The sequence below is a fragment of the Carettochelys insculpta genome, chromosome 22, assembly GCF_033958435.1.
Source record: "Carettochelys insculpta isolate YL-2023 chromosome 22, ASM3395843v1, whole genome shotgun sequence".
Taxonomy (NCBI): domain Eukaryota; kingdom Metazoa; phylum Chordata; order Testudines; family Carettochelyidae; genus Carettochelys; species Carettochelys insculpta.
The window spans coordinates 293,651-310,985 of record NC_134158.1 but is presented as its reverse complement, the minus strand read 5'-3'; the positions used below and the strand labels follow the sequence as shown (position 1 = coordinate 310,985).

The 17,335-nt window shown below is 59.0% G+C and overlaps 9 non-coding genes across 9 annotated transcripts; 5 read left to right on the top strand and 4 right to left on the bottom strand.

Annotated features, from left to right (window-relative positions):
- Window positions 1-2,068: 2,068 nt before the first annotated feature.
- On the bottom strand, window positions 2,069-2,140 carry TRNAM-CAU (transfer RNA methionine (anticodon CAU)). Its single transcript has one exon. It is a non-coding gene; the product is annotated as a tRNA-Met (tRNA).
- A 107-nt stretch (window positions 2,141-2,247) lies between these two features.
- Window positions 2,248-2,321, top strand: TRNAN-GUU (transfer RNA asparagine (anticodon GUU)). Its single transcript has one exon. It is a non-coding gene; the product is annotated as a tRNA-Asn (tRNA).
- A 3,337-nt stretch (window positions 2,322-5,658) lies between these two features.
- Window positions 5,659-5,730, bottom strand: TRNAM-CAU (transfer RNA methionine (anticodon CAU)). The gene has a single exon. It is a non-coding gene; the product is annotated as a tRNA-Met (tRNA).
- A 107-nt stretch (window positions 5,731-5,837) lies between these two features.
- Window positions 5,838-5,911, top strand: TRNAN-GUU (transfer RNA asparagine (anticodon GUU)). The gene has a single exon. It is a non-coding gene; the product is annotated as a tRNA-Asn (tRNA).
- Window positions 5,912-9,248: 3,337 nt separating this feature from the next.
- TRNAM-CAU (transfer RNA methionine (anticodon CAU)) lies at window positions 9,249-9,320 on the bottom strand. Its single transcript has one exon. It is a non-coding gene; the product is annotated as a tRNA-Met (tRNA).
- Window positions 9,321-9,427: 107 nt separating this feature from the next.
- TRNAN-GUU (transfer RNA asparagine (anticodon GUU)) lies at window positions 9,428-9,501 on the top strand. The gene has a single exon. It is a non-coding gene; the product is annotated as a tRNA-Asn (tRNA).
- Window positions 9,502-13,020: 3,519 nt separating this feature from the next.
- Window positions 13,021-13,094, top strand: TRNAN-GUU (transfer RNA asparagine (anticodon GUU)). Its single transcript has one exon. It is a non-coding gene; the product is annotated as a tRNA-Asn (tRNA).
- Window positions 13,095-16,425: 3,331 nt separating this feature from the next.
- Window positions 16,426-16,497, bottom strand: TRNAM-CAU (transfer RNA methionine (anticodon CAU)). The gene has a single exon. It is a non-coding gene; the product is annotated as a tRNA-Met (tRNA).
- Window positions 16,498-16,604: 107 nt separating this feature from the next.
- On the top strand, window positions 16,605-16,678 carry TRNAN-GUU (transfer RNA asparagine (anticodon GUU)). The gene has a single exon. It is a non-coding gene; the product is annotated as a tRNA-Asn (tRNA).
- Window positions 16,679-17,335: the final 657 nt, after the last annotated feature.

Here is a 17,335-nt window from a genome sequence, read left to right as displayed (position 1 = left end):
GCCTCGTCCCTTCTCGGAAGGCGTTTGACAGGAGAGATGAGAAAGTCACTCGTCAGGTGTTGGGGTCGTCCGGAGTGGACGGCAGACTGATACGGTTGCTGGAGGATACGGAGGAGGGTGAGGCGGCAGCGGCGAGCATGCGCGCAGAGATGGGAAGTTGGTTTAGAAGGAGGAGAGGTACGAGAGAAGGCGCTCCCCTAGCGCCGTGCGAGTTCATCACGCCCCCTCGAGAGAGCGATGGACAAGATCAAGGAAGAGGGAGAAGGGCTATCTGTGCAGGTCAAGAAAAACACCAAGTTGCGGTCGGCGGGTGAGGTAGTCATCGTGGAAGAAGATGAAGAGAAGCTAGGGAGAAGGGTGCAGGCGCTAAGCGGGGAAGGGAAAGGGCACGGGCCCATTCTGACCATCGCTTGGTAATTGGCGATAAGGAAATAGGGAGGAAGATCAGCGGCGAGGGGCTCGAAGGAGACAACGTAGAGAAGTTCACGCATCCGGCTAGGGGCGTAACGTATGATGTGGACTGGAAGAAGAAACTAGCGCCTAGGAGCGTGAAAGCAAGAGCGAGTTTGAAGGCGACGGATCAGATCTGGCAAAGCGAAAGGCAGAAAGCGGAGCGCTCAGCAGCATGTTGTCCGTCTGGGAGAGGTGGGTGAAAAGGCAAGTTTCAGCGAGAAGGTTCGTGGCGTTGGAGAGGAGTTGTTGGAGCAGGATGCTGAGAATAGGCTGGGCGGAGAAGGTCACCAAGGAGGAATTGTATGGGAAGATTCAGCCCAAAGGGAATCTGCTCCAGAAGGTTCCCCCAGTGGAAGTTCCAGGTCTCCGGGCTTATTTGCCAGAGGAAGGACGACTTGAAAAATGGAGAGCCCGGTATTGGGCATAACGGTGGGTTCGAACAGGAGAGGCAGAGCCCAGAGAGAACAGGGAGCCGATGGATCAGCTTGGCACGGAGCTCGTCTACAGCAAGCAGGGCGCTCCACGCTCGAGAGGGAAAGATGGAAGGCGCTAGTGAGACGGGCATTGGACACCAACGGGCGCTGAGCCCATGGTTGATGAGGACGATGGCAAGAGCCTCCCTGGTGTGTTCCCTCAGCAGGGGCCCGCCCACCTTTCTGGGCAGGAAAAGAGAGCCGGCAACCAGTGATGCTTCGGGCCGGCCAGGGAGCCAGGAGGCTGCGACCTCTCGCACATCAGCCCTTGACTTTCCAGCAGGCCATCACGGGCACGTGTCAGGACCAATGGCACGCAAATGAATGGCATTGGAGAGGCGGGGCGAAAGAGCCCACCAATCGAGCCGATGGTGGCGTGCCCTTGGCATGCCAAAGGAGCCCTGATGGAAAATGGGCAGAAAGAGGGCCTGTGCTTCCCCTTTCTGGCCTCGAGCTCCCAGAGCCTCCCTCCTTGGTGCACTCCCTGTGCAGCCGCTCCCCCTTCTGCGTGGGAAAAGGGGATGAGGCAGCTCTCTTGCTTCACGACGCTTGAGGAGACGGAGACGGAGACGGAGACGGAGACGGGAGGCCTTCATCTCTCACGGGTGCGCTTGACTTGTGGGCAAGCAGCCACACCACTTCAGGGCCTCGGGCAGTGCTTGACAAGCTGTGTCCCGCCGGTCACAGGCCGCCCCCTGGGCTTCCACGCGCGTCCCATCAGACCTTCTCTTTCCAATTGCCCATGCGCAGGATGGCCAGAGTCCACTGGTTTCCGTCAACCTCCTCTTTCTTCCCACCTTTCTTAGGCAAGCGACACGCACGTAAAGCAAGGACACGTCGAGAGAGATGCACGTTCCTTGCGCACCACGCTGAGGCTGAGAGCCGTGTGCTCCCTCCGCCTCCATTCTAGGGGCTGCTATGGAAGAATGGGCACACCCCACAAGTCCTCAGGAGGCAAGGGCATTGAGCAAAAGTAGCCTCTGGCAGGAGACCACCTGGCTTCAAAGCCTCTTGTGGCTCACGCAGACGAAGGAGGGTCACTCCCGCGTCCTGTTTGCTCGCCTGCAGTGCCCAGCGCTGGGGCAAGAGTCTTGGCCGCCTGTGGGCTTCAGCCTGAATCAAAAGGCCACGAGAGGCAGGGCTAGCAGAGAATGGTTTCGATCCATCGACCTCTGGGTTATGGGCCCAGCACGCTCCCGCTGCGCCACTCTGCTCAGCGCAGGGGCTGGGGCCCAGCGGGCAGCCTGGTGCTTCTCCTGCACCGATTGCCTGACGGCAAGGCGAGCACTGTGCTCGGAGGTGGCGCAAGCTGCCCGCAGGTGTCTCTGTGGCGCAATGGGTCAGCGCGTTCGGCTGTTAACCGAAAGGATGGTGGTTCGAGCCCACCCGGAGGCGGCGCGGTTAGGTGCCTGATGCTGTCTGCCCCTGTCTTACTGCAACCCCCCTCCTTTTGCCGCCGCCGCCACCACCACCAGCCTTCCCTTCTGGCCTCTTCCCCAGAAGAGCATGCTGGGCCAGTCCTTCACCATCTAAACTGCACAGCGTTCTTCAGATAAAAGAGCGGGAGAAAAGGTCGACAGTCAAACGGTTCGAGCCAACAAATGAGAGACCCCAGTTGCAAGGATTTTGGTGCAGGCTTGTAGAACAGACAGAGTAAACAGCCCGCTTGCTAAACAGGTCTCTGACCTCCTCCTCCTCATTTAGCGTGGCTCCGAAGATCTTTTGGGCTCAGTTGAGAGCACAGAGCTTCCACGAGACAGGAGCTGGAATGAAGAGCAATGTGGAAGCCCAGACAGGGCCTTCCTCCAGCTCTCGAGCTCGTGTGGAGGGAACTGCCTCGTTTTCCTTGTGTGAAAGGAGGTTCCACGAAGGAGTTTCTCCACGCATGACACAGTCCTTTGGAGCGAGCAGCCATTGTTTACATGCTCATCTCAACGTTCCCAGCAAAATTCCTCAGAAGGGGACTGGCACCTCTGGAGGCCTTTGCCAGTCGCTTGAGCAGCAGGCTTGTGCAAAGAAAAAGTCAGCCAAGCCCTGCCAAGTCGGCCGGAAGCAAACCTTTGAAGCGCTTGTCCGCAGCCAAAACTCAGAACTTCAGCTCCAAAAATGAGACGTGCCTGGAAGGAGTGGCAAGAAAGTCAGCAAATCGTCAGGCTCTTTCCTCTCCCGCTTCCTTCAGCCACTTGGTCCAAGATTTGGTGCAGACAGAGGAGTTGCGGCAACGATGTGTCTCTCCCTGTGACAATCGAAGAACGTCATCCCTGTCTCATGCCTTGCCAGGGAAGCGCGGCCATGCCGCCCAAGCCTGAGTCCCCTCCCGGCTGAGCCAGCGCACAGCCAGGCGGGCCAAGGGCAGAGTGAAGGGGGCGCCACATCCCGTGCCCCTCAGGGCCAAGCAGAGCTGCCTAGCACCCCAAGAGCCAGTGACAAGACACAAGAAAGCAAGCGCATCCGACTGCAAGAACAAGACGACGAGTGCCCTAACCGGCCATGTACCCGAGGGGCTGACAAGGATACCGAAGGCGAGATGGAGAGCGCAGCGCGAGGAACTGCTGGCGGACGAGCAAGCGGGACTCGGGAAAGATAGAAGGAGCAGACAGCCGATATGGCAAGCGAGCCTGAGAGCGCAGAGAGCTGGACGAAAGGACCGGCACGTCGACAGTCGCCTCGTCCCTTCTCGGAAGGCGTTTGACAGGAGAGATGAGAAAGTCACTCGTCAGGTGTTGGGGTCGTCCGGAGTGGACGGCAGACTGATACGGTTGCTGGAGGATACGGAGGAGGGTGAGGCGGCAGCGGCGAGCATGCGCGCAGAGATGGGAAGTTGGTTTAGAAGGAGGAGAGGTACGAGAGAAGGCGCTCCCCTAGCGCCGTGCGAGTTCATCACGCCCCCTCGAGAGAGCGATGGACAAGATCAAGGAAGAGGGAGAAGGGCTATCTGTGCAGGTCAAGAAAAACACCAAGTTGCGGTCGGCGGGTGAGGTAGTCATCGTGGAAGAAGATGAAGAGAAGCTAGGGAGAAGGGTGCAGGCGCTAAGCGGGGAAGGGAAAGGGCACGGGCCCATTCTGACCATCGCTTGGTAATTGGCGATAAGGAAATAGGGAGGAAGATCAGCGGCGAGGGGCTCGAAGGAGACAACGTAGAGAAGTTCACGCATCCGGCTAGGGGCGTAACGTATGATGTGGACTGGAAGAAGAAACTAGCGCCTAGGAGCGTGAAAGCAAGAGCGAGTTTGAAGGCGACGGATCAGATCTGGCAAAGCGAAAGGCAGAAAGCGGAGCGCTCAGCAGCATGTTGTCCGTCTGGGAGAGGTGGGTGAAAAGGCAAGTTTCAGCGAGAAGGTTCGTGGCGTTGGAGAGGAGTTGTTGGAGCAGGATGCTGAGAATAGGCTGGGCGGAGAAGGTCACCAAGGAGGAATTGTATGGGAAGATTCAGCCCAAAGGGAATCTGCTCCAGAAGGTTCCCCCAGTGGAAGTTCCAGGTCTCCGGGCTTATTTGCCAGAGGAAGGACGACTTGAAAAATGGAGAGCCCGGTATTGGGCATAACGGTGGGTTCGAACAGGAGAGGCAGAGCCCAGAGAGAACAGGGAGCCGATGGATCAGCTTGGCACGGAGCTCGTCTACAGCAAGCAGGGCGCTCCACGCTCGAGAGGGAAAGATGGAAGGCGCTAGTGAGACGGGCATTGGACACCAACGGGCGCTGAGCCCATGGTTGATGAGGACGATGGCAAGAGCCTCCCTGGTGTGTTCCCTCAGCAGGGGCCCGCCCACCTTTCTGGGCAGGAAAAGAGAGCCGGCAACCAGTGATGCTTCGGGCCGGCCAGGGAGCCAGGAGGCTGCGACCTCTCGCACATCAGCCCTTGACTTTCCAGCAGGCCATCACGGGCACGTGTCAGGACCAATGGCACGCAAATGAATGGCATTGGACAGGCGGGGCGAAAGAGCCCACCAATCGAGCCGATGGTGGCGTGCCCTTGGCATGCCAAAGGAGCCCTGATGGAAAATGGGCAGAAAGAGGGCCTGTGCTTCCCCTTTCTGGCCTCGAGCTCCCAGAGCCTCCCTCCTTGGTGCACTCCCTGTGCAGCCGCTCCCCCTTCTGCGTGGGAAAAGGGGATGAGGCAGCTCTCTTGCTTCACGACGCTTGAGGAGACGGAGACGGAGACGGAGACGGAGACGGGAGGCCTTCATCTCTCACGGGTGCGCTTGACTTGTGGGCAAGCAGCCACACCACTTCAGGGCCTCGGGCAGTGCTTGACAAGCTGTGTCCCGCCGGTCACAGGCCGCCCCCTGGGCTTCCACGCGCGTCCCATCAGACCTTCTCTTTCCAATTGCCCATGCGCAGGATGGCCAGAGTCCACTGGTTTCCGTCAACCTCCTCTTTCTTCCCACCTTTCTTAGGCAAGCGACACGCACGTAAAGCAAGGACACGTCGAGAGAGATGCACGTTCCTTGCGCACCACGCTGAGGCTGAGAGCCGTGTGCTCCCTCCGCCTCCATTCTAGGGGCTGCTATGGAAGAATGGGCACACCCCACAAGTCCTCAGGAGGCAAGGGCATTGAGCAAAAGTAGCCTCTGGCAGGAGACCACCTGGCTTCAAAGCCTCTTGTGGCTCACGCAGACGAAGGAGGGTCACTCCCGCGTCCTGTTTGCTCGCCTGCAGTGCCCAGCGCTGGGGCAAGAGTCTTGGCCGCCTGTGGGCTTCAGCCTGAATCAAAAGGCCACGAGAGGCAGGGCTAGCAGAGAATGGTTTCGATCCATCGACCTCTGGGTTATGGGCCCAGCACGCTCCCGCTGCGCCACTCTGCTCAGCGCAGGGGCTGGGGCCCAGCGGGCAGCCTGGTGCTTCTCCTGCACCGATTGCCTGACGGCAAGGCGAGCACTGTGCTCGGAGGTGGCGCAAGCTGCCCGCAGGTGTCTCTGTGGCGCAATGGGTCAGCGCGTTCGGCTGTTAACCGAAAGGATGGTGGTTCGAGCCCACCCGGAGGCGGCGCGGTTAGGTGCCTGATGCTGTCTGCCCCTGTCTTACTGCAACCCCCCTCCTTTTGCCGCCGCCGCCACCACCACCAGCCTTCCCTTCTGGCCTCTTCCCCAGAAGAGCATGCTGGGCCAGTCCTTCACCATCTAAACTGCACAGCGTTCTTCAGATAAAAGAGCGGGAGAAAAGGTCGACAGTCAAACGGTTCGAGCCAACAAATGAGAGACCCCAGTTGCAAGGATTTTGGTGCAGGCTTGTAGAACAGACAGAGTAAACAGCCCGCTTGCTAAACAGGTCTCTGACCTCCTCCTCCTCATTTAGCGTGGCTCCGAAGATCTTTTGGGCTCAGTTGAGAGCACAGAGCTTCCACGAGACAGGAGCTGGAATGAAGAGCAATGTGGAAGCCCAGACAGGGCCTTCCTCCAGCTCTCGAGCTCGTGTGGAGGGAACTGCCTCGTTTTCCTTGTGTGAAAGGAGGTTCCACGAAGGAGTTTCTCCACGCATGACACAGTCCTTTGGAGCGAGCAGCCATTGTTTACATGCTCATCTCAACGTTCCCAGCAAAATTCCTCAGAAGGGGACTGGCACCTCTGGAGGCCTTTGCCAGTCGCTTGAGCAGCAGGCTTGTGCAAAGAAAAAGTCAGCCAAGCCCTGCCAAGTCGGCCGGAAGCAAACCTTTGAAGCGCTTGTCCGCAGCCAAAACTCAGAACTTCAGCTCCAAAAATGAGACGTGCCTGGAAGGAGTGGCAAGAAAGTCAGCAAATCGTCAGGCTCTTTCCTCTCCCGCTTCCTTCAGCCACTTGGTCCAAGATTTGGTGCAGACAGAGGAGTTGCGGCAACGATGTGTCTCTCCCTGTGACAATCGAAGAACGTCATCCCTGTCTCATGCCTTGCCAGGGAAGCGCGGCCATGCCGCCCAAGCCTGAGTCCCCTCCCGGCTGAGCCAGCGCACAGCCAGGCGGGCCAAGGGCAGAGTGAAGGGGGCGCCACATCCCGTGCCCCTCAGGGCCAAGCAGAGCTGCCTAGCACCCCAAGAGCCAGTGACAAGACACAAGAAAGCAAGCGCATCCGACTGCAAGAACAAGACGACGAGTGCCCTAACCGGCCATGTACCCGAGGGGCTGACAAGGATACCGAAGGCGAGATGGAGAGCGCAGCGCGAGGAACTGCTGGCGGACGAGCAAGCGGGACTCGGGAAAGATAGAAGGAGCAGACAGCCGATATGGCAAGCGAGCCTGAGAGCGCAGAGAGCTGGACGAAAGGACCGGCACGTCGACAGTCGCCTCGTCCCTTCTCGGAAGGCGTTTGACAGGAGAGATGAGAAAGTCACTCGTCAGGTGTTGGGGTCGTCCGGAGTGGACGGCAGACTGATACGGTTGCTGGAGGATACGGAGGAGGGTGAGGCGGCAGCGGCGAGCATGCGCGCAGAGATGGGAAGTTGGTTTAGAAGGAGGAGAGGTACGAGAGAAGGCGCTCCCCTAGCGCCGTGCGAGTTCATCACGCCCCCTCGAGAGAGCGATGGACAAGATCAAGGAAGAGGGAGAAGGGCTATCTGTGCAGGTCAAGAAAAACACCAAGTTGCGGTCGGCGGGTGAGGTAGTCATCGTGGAAGAAGATGAAGAGAAGCTAGGGAGAAGGGTGCAGGCGCTAAGCGGGGAAGGGAAAGGGCACGGGCCCATTCTGACCATCGCTTGGTAATTGGCGATAAGGAAATAGGGAGGAAGATCAGCGGCGAGGGGCTCGAAGGAGACAACGTAGAGAAGTTCACGCATCCGGCTAGGGGCGTAACGTATGATGTGGACTGGAAGAAGAAACTAGCGCCTAGGAGCGTGAAAGCAAGAGCGAGTTTGAAGGCGACGGATCAGATCTGGCAAAGCGAAAGGCAGAAAGCGGAGCGCTCAGCAGCATGTTGTCCGTCTGGGAGAGGTGGGTGAAAAGGCAAGTTTCAGCGAGAAGGTTCGTGGCGTTGGAGAGGAGTTGTTGGAGCAGGATGCTGAGAATAGGCTGGGCGGAGAAGGTCACCAAGGAGGAATTGTATGGGAAGATTCAGCCCAAAGGGAATCTGCTCCAGAAGGTTCCCCCAGTGGAAGTTCCAGGTCTCCGGGCTTATTTGCCAGAGGAAGGACGACTTGAAAAATGGAGAGCCCGGTATTGGGCATAACGGTGGGTTCGAACAGGAGAGGCAGAGCCCAGAGAGAACAGGGAGCCGATGGATCAGCTTGGCACGGAGCTCGTCTACAGCAAGCAGGGCGCTCCACGCTCGAGAGGGAAAGATGGAAGGCGCTAGTGAGACGGGCATTGGACACCAACGGGCGCTGAGCCCATGGTTGATGAGGACGATGGCAAGAGCCTCCCTGGTGTGTTCCCTCAGCAGGGGCCCGCCCACCTTTCTGGGCAGGAAAAGAGAGCCGGCAACCAGTGATGCTTCGGGCCGGCCAGGGAGCCAGGAGGCTGCGACCTCTCGCACATCAGCCCTTGACTTTCCAGCAGGCCATCACGGGCACGTGTCAGGACCAATGGCACGCAAATGAATGGCATTGGAGAGGCGGGGCGAAAGAGCCCACCAATCGAGCCGATGGTGGCGTGCCCTTGGCATGCCAAAGGAGCCCTGATGGAAAATGGGCAGAAAGAGGGCCTGTGCTTCCCCTTTCTGGCCTCGAGCTCCCAGAGCCTCCCTCCTTGGTGCACTCCCTGTGCAGCCGCTCCCCCTTCTGCGTGGGAAAAGGGGATGAGGCAGCTCTCTTGCTTCACGACGCTTGAGGAGACGGAGACGGAGACGGAGACGGAGACGGGAGGCCTTCATCTCTCACGGGTGCGCTTGACTTGTGGGCAAGCAGCCACACCACTTCAGGGCCTCGGGCAGTGCTTGACAAGCTGTGTCCCGCCGGTCACAGGCCGCCCCCTGGGCTTCCACGCGCGTCCCATCAGACCTTCTCTTTCCAATTGCCCATGCGCAGGATGGCCAGAGTCCACTGGTTTCCGTCAACCTCCTCTTTCTTCCCACCTTTCTTAGGCAAGCGACACGCACGTAAAGCAAGGACACGTCGAGAGAGATGCACGTTCCTTGCGCACCACGCTGAGGCTGAGAGCCGTGTGCTCCCTCCGCCTCCATTCTAGGGGCTGCTATGGAAGAATGGGCACACCCCACAAGTCCTCAGGAGGCAAGGGCATTGAGCAAAAGTAGCCTCTGGCAGGAGACCACCTGGCTTCAAAGCCTCTTGTGGCTCACGCAGACGAAGGAGGGTCACTCCCGCGTCCTGTTTGCTCGCCTGCAGTGCCCAGCGCTGGGGCAAGAGTCTTGGCCGCCTGTGGGCTTCAGCCTGAATCAAAAGGCCACGAGAGGCAGGGCTAGCAGAGAATGGTTTCGATCCATCGACCTCTGGGTTATGGGCCCAGCACGCTCCCGCTGCGCCACTCTGCTCAGCGCAGGGGCTGGGGCCCAGCGGGCAGCCTGGTGCTTCTCCTGCACCGATTGCCTGACGGCAAGGCGAGCACTGTGCTCGGAGGTGGCGCAAGCTGCCCGCAGGTGTCTCTGTGGCGCAATGGGTCAGCGCGTTCGGCTGTTAACCGAAAGGATGGTGGTTCGAGCCCACCCGGAGGCGGCGCGGTTAGGTGCCTGATGCTGTCTGCCCCTGTCTTACTGCAACCCCCCTCCTTTTGCCGCCGCCGCCGCCACCACCACCAGCCTTCCCTTCTGGCCTCTTCCCCAGAAGAGCATGCTGGGCCAGTCCTTCACCATCTAAACTGCACAGCGTTCTTCAGATAAAAGAGCGGGAGAAAAGGTCGACAGTCAAACGGTTCGAGCCAACAAATGAGAGACCCCAATTGCAAGGATTTTGGTGCAGGCTTGTAGAACAGACAGAGTAAACAGCCCGCTTGCTAAACAGGTCTCTGACCTCCTCCTCCTCATTTAGCGTGGCTCCGAAGATCTTTTGGGCTCAGTTGAGAGCACAGAGCTTCCACGAGACAGGAGCTGGAATGAAGAGCAATGTGGAAGCCCAGACAGGGCCTTCCTCCAGCTCTCGAGCTCGTGTGGAGGGAACTGCCTCGTTTTCCTTGTGTGAAAGGAGGTTCCACGAAGGAGTTTCTCCACGCATGACACAGTCCTTTGGAGCGAGCAGCCATTGTTTACATGCTCATCTCAACGTTCCCAGCAAAATTCCTCAGAAGGGGACTGGCACCTCTGGAGGCCTTTGCCAGTCGCTTGAGCAGCAGGCTTGTGCAAAGAAAAAGTCAGCCAAGCCCTGCCAAGTCGGCCGGAAGCAAACCTTTGAAGCGCTTGTCCGCAGCCAAAACTCAGAACTTCAGCTCCAAAAATGAGACGTGCCTGGAAGGAGTGGCAAGAAAGTCAGCAAATCGTCAGGCTCTTTCCTCTCCCGCTTCCTTCAGCCACTTGGTCCAAGATTTGGTGCAGACAGAGGAGTTGCGGCAACGATGTGTCTCTCCCTGTGACAATCGAAGAACGTCATCCCTGTCTCATGCCTTGCCAGGGAAGCGCGGCCATGCCGCCCAAGCCTGAGTCCCCTCCCGGCTGAGCCAGCGCACAGCCAGGCGGGCCAAGGGCAGAGTGAAGGGGGCGCCACATCCCGTGCCCCTCAGGGCCAAGCAGAGCTGCCTAGCACCCCAAGAGCCAGTGACAAGACACAAGAAAGCAAGCGCATCCGACTGCAAGAACAAGACGACGAGTGCCCTAACCGGCCATGTACCCGAGGGGCTGACAAGGATACCGAAGGCGAGATGGAGAGCGCAGCGCGAGGAACTGCTGGCGGACGAGCAAGCGGGACTCGGGAAAGATAGAAGGAGCAGACAGCCGATATGGCAAGCGAGCCTGAGAGCGCAGAGAGCTGGACGAAAGGACCGGCACGTCGACAGTCGCCTCGTCCCTTCTCGGAAGGCGTTTGACAGGAGAGATGAGAAAGTCACTCGTCAGGTGTTGGGGTCGTCCGGAGTGGACGGCAGACTGATACGGTTGCTGGAGGATACGGAGGAGGGTGAGGCGGCAGCGGCGAGCATGCGCGCAGAGATGGGAAGTTGGTTTAGAAGGAGGAGAGGTACGAGAGAAGGCGCTCCCCTAGCGCCGTGCGAGTTCATCACGCCCCCTCGAGAGAGCGATGGACAAGATCAAGGAAGAGGGAGAAGGGCTATCTGTGCAGGTCAAGAAAAACACCAAGTTGCGGTCGGCGGGTGAGGTAGTCATCGTGGAAGAAGATGAAGAGAAGCTAGGGAGAAGGGTGCAGGCGCTAAGCGGGGAAGGGAAAGGGCACGGGCCCATTCTGACCATCGCTTGGTAATTGGCGATAAGGAAATAGGGAGGAAGATCAGCGGCGAGGGGCTCGAAGGAGACAACGTAGAGAAGTTCACGCATCCGGCTAGGGGCGTAACGTATGATGTGGACTGGAAGAAGAAACTAGCGCCTAGGAGCGTGAAAGCAAGAGCGAGTTTGAAGGCGACGGATCAGATCTGGCAAAGCGAAAGGCAGAAAGCGGAGCGCTCAGCAGCATGTTGTCCGTCTGGGAGAGGTGGGTGAAAAGGCAAGTTTCAGCGAGAAGGTTCGTGGCGTTGGAGAGGAGTTGTTGGAGCAGGATGCTGAGAATAGGCTGGGCGGAGAAGGTCACCAAGGAGGAATTGTATGGGAAGATTCAGCCCAAAGGGAATCTGCTCCAGAAGGTTCCCCCAGTGGAAGTTCCAGGTCTCCGGGCTTATTTGCCAGAGGAAGGACGACTTGAAAAATGGAGAGCCCGGTATTGGGCATAACGGTGGGTTCGAACAGGAGAGGCAGAGCCCAGAGAGAACAGGGAGCCGATGGATCAGCTTGGCACGGAGCTCGTCTACAGCAAGCAGGGCGCTCCACGCTCGAGAGGGAAAGATGGAAGGCGCTAGTGAGACGGGCATTGGACACCAACGGGCGCTGAGCCCATGGTTGATGAGGACGATGGCAAGAGCCTCCCTGGTGTGTTCCCTCAGCAGGGGCCCGCCCACCTTTCTGGGCAGGAAAAGAGAGCCGGCAACCAGTGATGCTTCGGGCCGGCCAGGGAGCCAGGAGGCTGCGACCTCTCGCACATCAGCCCTTGACTTTCCAGCAGGCCATCACGGGCACGTGTCAGGACCAATGGCACGCAAATGAATGGCATTGGAGAGGCGGGGCGAAAGAGCCCACCAATCGAGCCGATGGTGGCGTGCCCTTGGCATGCCAAAGGAGCCCTGATGGAAAATGGGCAGAAAGAGGGCCTGTGCTTCCCCTTTCTGGCCTCGAGCTCCCAGAGCCTCCCTCCTTGGTGCACTCCCTGTGCAGCCGCTCCCCCTTCTGCGTGGGAAAAGGGGATGAGGCAGCTCTCTTGCTTCACGACGCTTGAGGAGACGGAGACGGAGACGGAGACGGAGACGGGAGGCCTTCATCTCTCACGGGTGCGCTTGACTTGTGGGCAAGCAGCCACACCACTTCAGGGCCTCGGGCAGTGCTTGACAAGCTGTGTCCCGCCGGTCACAGGCCGCCCCCTGGGCTTCCACGCGCGTCCCATCAGACCTTCTCTTTCCAATTGCCCATGCGCAGGATGGCCAGAGTCCACTGGTTTCCGTCAACCTCCTCTTTCTTCCCACCTTTCTTAGGCAAGCGACACGCACGTAAAGCAAGGACACGTCGAGAGAGATGCACGTTCCTTGCGCACCACGCTGAGGCTGAGAGCCGTGTGCTCCCTCCGCCTCCATTCTAGGGGCTGCTATGGAAGAATGGGCACACCCCACAAGTCCTCAGGAGGCAAGGGCATTGAGCAAAAGTAGCCTCTGGCAGGAGACCACCTGGCTTCAAAGCCTCTTGTGGCTCACGCAGACGAAGGAGGGTCACTCCCGCGTCCTGTTTGCTCGCCTGCAGTGCCCAGCGCTGGGGCAAGAGTCTTGGCCGCCTGTGGGCTTCAGCCTGAATCAAAAGGCCACGAGAGGCAGGGCTAGCAGAGAATGGTTTCGATCCATCGACCTCTGGGTTATGGGCCCAGCACGCTCCCGCTGCACCACTCTGCTCAGCGCAGGGGCTGGGGCCCAGCGGGCAGCCTGGTGCTTCTCCTGCACCGATTGCCTGACGGCAAGGCGAGCACTGTGCTCGGAGGTGGCGCAAGCTGCCCGCAGGTGTCTCTGTGGCGCAATGGGTCAGCGCGTTCGGCTGTTAACCGAAAGGATGGTGGTTCGAGCCCACCCGGAGGCGGCGCGGTTAGGTGCCTGATGCTGTCTGCCCCTGTCTTACTGCAACCCCCCTCCTTTTGCCGCCGCCGCCACCACCACCAGCCTTCCCTTCTGGCCTCTTCCCCAGAAGAGCATGCTGGGCCAGTCCTTCACCATCTAAACTGCACAGCGTTCTTCAGATAAAAGAGCGGGAGAAAAGGTCGACAGTCAAACGGTTCGAGCCAACAAATGAGAGACCCCAGTTGCAAGGATTTTGGTGCAGGCTTGTAGAACAGACAGAGTAAACAGCCCGCTTGCTAAACAGGTCTCTGACCTCCTCCTCCTCATTTAGCGTGGCTCCGAAGATCTTTTGGGCTCAGTTGAGAGCACAGAGCTTCCACGAGACAGGAGCTGGAATGAAGAGCAATGTGGAAGCCCAGACAGGGCCTTCCTCCAGCTCTCGAGCTCGTGTGGAGGGAACTGCCTCGTTTTCCTTGTGTGAAAGGAGGTTCCACGAAGGAGTTTCTCCACGCATGACACAGTCCTTTGGAGCGAGCAGCCATTGTTTACATGCTCATCTCAACGTTCCCAGCAAAATTCCTCAGAAGGGGACTGGCACCTCTGGAGGCCTTTGCCAGTCGCTTGAGCAGCAGGCTTGTGCAAAGAAAAAGTCAGCCAAGCCCTGCCAAGTCGGCCGGAAGCAAACCTTTGAAGCGCTTGTCCGCAGCCAAAACTCAGAACTTCAGCTCCAAAAATGAGACGTGCCTGGAAGGAGTGGCAAGAAAGTCAGCAAATCGTCAGGCTCTTTCCTCTCCCGCTTCCTTCAGCCACTTGGTCCAAGATTTGGTGCAGACAGAGGAGTTGCGGCAACGATGTGTCTCTCCCTGTGACAATCGAAGAACGTCATCCCTGTCTCATGCCTTGCCAGGGAAGCGCGGCCATGCCGCCCAAGCCTGAGTCCCCTCCCGGCTGAGCCAGCGCACAGCCAGGCGGGCCAAGGGCAGAGTGAAGGGGGCGCCACATCCCGTGCCCCTCAGGGCCAAGCAGAGCTGCCTAGCACCCCAAGAGCCAGTGACAAGACACAAGAAAGCAAGCGCATCCGACTGCAAGAACAAGACGACGAGTGCCCTAACCGGCCATGTACCCGAGGGGCTGACAAGGATACCGAAGGCGAGATGGAGAGCGCAGCGCGAGGAACTGCTGGCGGACGAGCAAGCGGGACTCGGGAAAGATAGAAGGAGCAGACAGCCGATATGGCAAGCGAGCCTGAGAGCGCAGAGAGCTGGACGAAAGGACCGGCACGTCGACAGTCGCCTCGTCCCTTCTCGGAAGGCGTTTGACAGGAGAGATGAGAAAGTCACTCGTCAGGTGATGGGGTCGTCCGGAGTGGACGGCAGACTGATACGGTTGCTGGAGGATACGGAGGAGGGTGAGGCGGCAGCGGCGAGCATGCGCGCAGAGATGGGAAGTTGGTTTAGAAGGAGGAGAGGTACGAGAGAAGGCGCTCCCCTAGCGCCGTGCGAGTTCATCACGCCCCCTCGAGAGAGCGATGGACAAGATCAAGGAAGAGGGAGAAGGGCTATCTGTGCAGGTCAAGAAAAACACCAAGTTGCGGTCGGCGGGTGAGGTAGTCATCGTGGAAGAAGATGAAGAGAAGCTAGGGAGAAGGGTGCAGGCGCTAAGCGGGGAAGGGAAAGGGCACGGGCCCATTCTGACCATCGCTTGGTAATTGGCGATAAGGAAATAGGGAGGAAGATCAGCGGCGAGGGGCTCGAAGGAGACAACGTAGAGAAGTTCACGCATCCGGCTAGGGGCGTAACGTATGATGTGGACTGGAAGAAGAAACTAGCGCCTAGGAGCGTGAAAGCAAGAGCGAGTTTGAAGGCGACGGATCAGATCTGGCAAAGCGAAAGGCAGAAAGCGGAGCGCTCAGCAGCATGTTGTCCGTCTGGGAGAGGTGGGTGAAAAGGCAAGTTTCAGCGAGAAGGTTCGTGGCGTTGGAGAGGAGTTGTTGGAGCAGGATGCTGAGAATAGGCTGGGCGGAGAAGGTCACCAAGGAGGAATTGTATGGGAAGATTCAGCCCAAAGGGAATCTGCTCCAGAAGGTTCCCCCAGTGGAAGTTCCAGGTCTCCGGGCTTATTTGCCAGAGGAAGGACGACTTGAAAAATGGAGAGCCCGGTATTGGGCATAACGGTGGGTTCGAACAGGAGAGGCAGAGCCCAGAGAGAACAGGGAGCCGATGGATCAGCTTGGCACGGAGCTCGTCTACAGCAAGCAGGGCGCTCCACGCTCGAGAGGGAAAGATGGAAGGCGCTAGTGAGACGGGCATTGGACACCAACGGGCGCTGAGCCCATGGTTGATGAGGACGATGGCAAGAGCCTCCCTGGTGTGTTCCCTCAGCAGGGGCCCGCCCACCTTTCTGGGCAGGAAAAGAGAGCCGGCAACCAGTGATGCTTCGGGCCGGCCAGGGAGCCAGGAGGCTGCGACCTCTCGCACATCAGCCCTTGACTTTCCAGCAGGCCATCACGGGCACGTGTCAGGACCAATGGCACGCAAATGAATGGCATTGGAGAGGCGGGGCGAAAGAGCCCACCAATCGAGCCGATGGTGGCGTGCCCTTGGCATGCCAAAGGAGCCCTGATGGAAAATGGGCAGAAAGAGGGCCTGTGCTTCCCCTTTCTGGCCTCGAGCTCCCAGAGCCTCCCTCCTTGGTGCACTCCCTGTGCAGCCGCTCCCCCTTCTGCGTGGGAAAAGGGGATGAGGCAGCTCTCTTGCTTCACGACGCTTGAGGAGACGGAGACGGAGACGGAGACGGGAGGCCTTCATCTCTCACGGGTGCGCTTGACTTGTGGGCAAGCAGCCACACCACTTCAGGGCCTCGGGCAGTGCTTGACAAGCTGTGTCCCGCCGGTCACAGGCCGCCCCCTGGGCTTCCACGCGCGTCCCATCAGACCTTCTCTTTCCAATTGCCCATGCGCAGGATGGCCAGAGTCCACTGGTTTCCGTCAACCTCCTCTTTCTTCCCACCTTTCTTAGGCAAGCGACACGCACGTAAAGCAAGGACACGTCGAGAGAGATGCACGTTCCTTGCGCACCACGCTGAGGCTGAGAGCCGTGTGCTCCCTCCGCCTCCATTCTAGGGGCTGCTATGGAAGAATGGGCACACCCCACAAGTCCTCAGGAGGCAAGGGCATTGAGCAAAAGTAGCCTCTGGCAGGAGACCACCTGGCTTCAAAGCCTCTTGTGGCTCACGCAGACGAAGGAGGGTCACTCCCGCGTCCTGTTTGCTCGCCTGCAGTGCCCAGCGCTGGGGCAAGAGTCTTGGCCGCCTGTGGGCTTCAGCCTGAATCAAAAGGCCACGAGAGGCAGGGCTAGCAGAGAATGGTTTCGATCCATCGACCTCTGGGTTATGGGCCCAGCACGCTCCCGCTGCGCCACTCTGCTCAGCGCAGGGGCTGGGGCCCAGCGGGCAGCCTGGTGCTTCTCCTGCACCGATTGCCTGACGGCAAGGCGAGCACTGTGCTCGGAGGTGGCGCAAGCTGCCCGCAGGTGTCTCTGTGGCGCAATGGGTCAGCGCGTTCGGCTGTTAACCGAAAGGATGGTGGTTCGAGCCCACCCGGAGGCGGCGCGGTTAGGTGCCTGATGCTGTCTGCCCCTGTCTTACTGCAACCCCCCTCCTTTGCTGCCGCCGCCGCCACCACCACCAGCCTTCCCTTCTGGCCTCTTCCCCAGAAGAGCATGCTGGGCCAGTCCTTCACCATCTAAACTGCACAGCGTTCTTCAGATAAAAGAGCGGGAGAAAAGGTCGACAGTCAAACGGTTCGAGCCAACAAATGAGAGACCCCAGTTGCAAGGATTTTGGTGCAGGCTTGTAGAACAGACAGAGTAAACAGCCCGCTTGCTAAACAGGTCTCTGACCTCCTCCTCCTCATTTAGCGTGGCTCCGAAGATCTTTTGGGCTCAGTTGAGAGCACAGAGCTTCCACGAGACAGGAGCTGGAATGAAGAGCAATGTGGAAGCCCAGACAGGGCCTTCCTCCAGCTCTCGAGCTCGTGTGGAGGGAACTGCCTCGTTTTCCTTGTGTGAAAGGAGGTTCCACGAAGGAGTTTCTCCACGCATGACACAGTCCTTTGGAGCGAGCAGCCATTGTTTACATGCTCATCTCAACGTTCCCAGCAAAATTCCTCAGAAGGGGACTGGCACCTCTGGAGGCCTTTGCCAGTCGCTTGAGCAGCAGGCTTGTGCAAAGAAAAAGTCAGCCAAGCCCTGCCAAGTCGGCCGG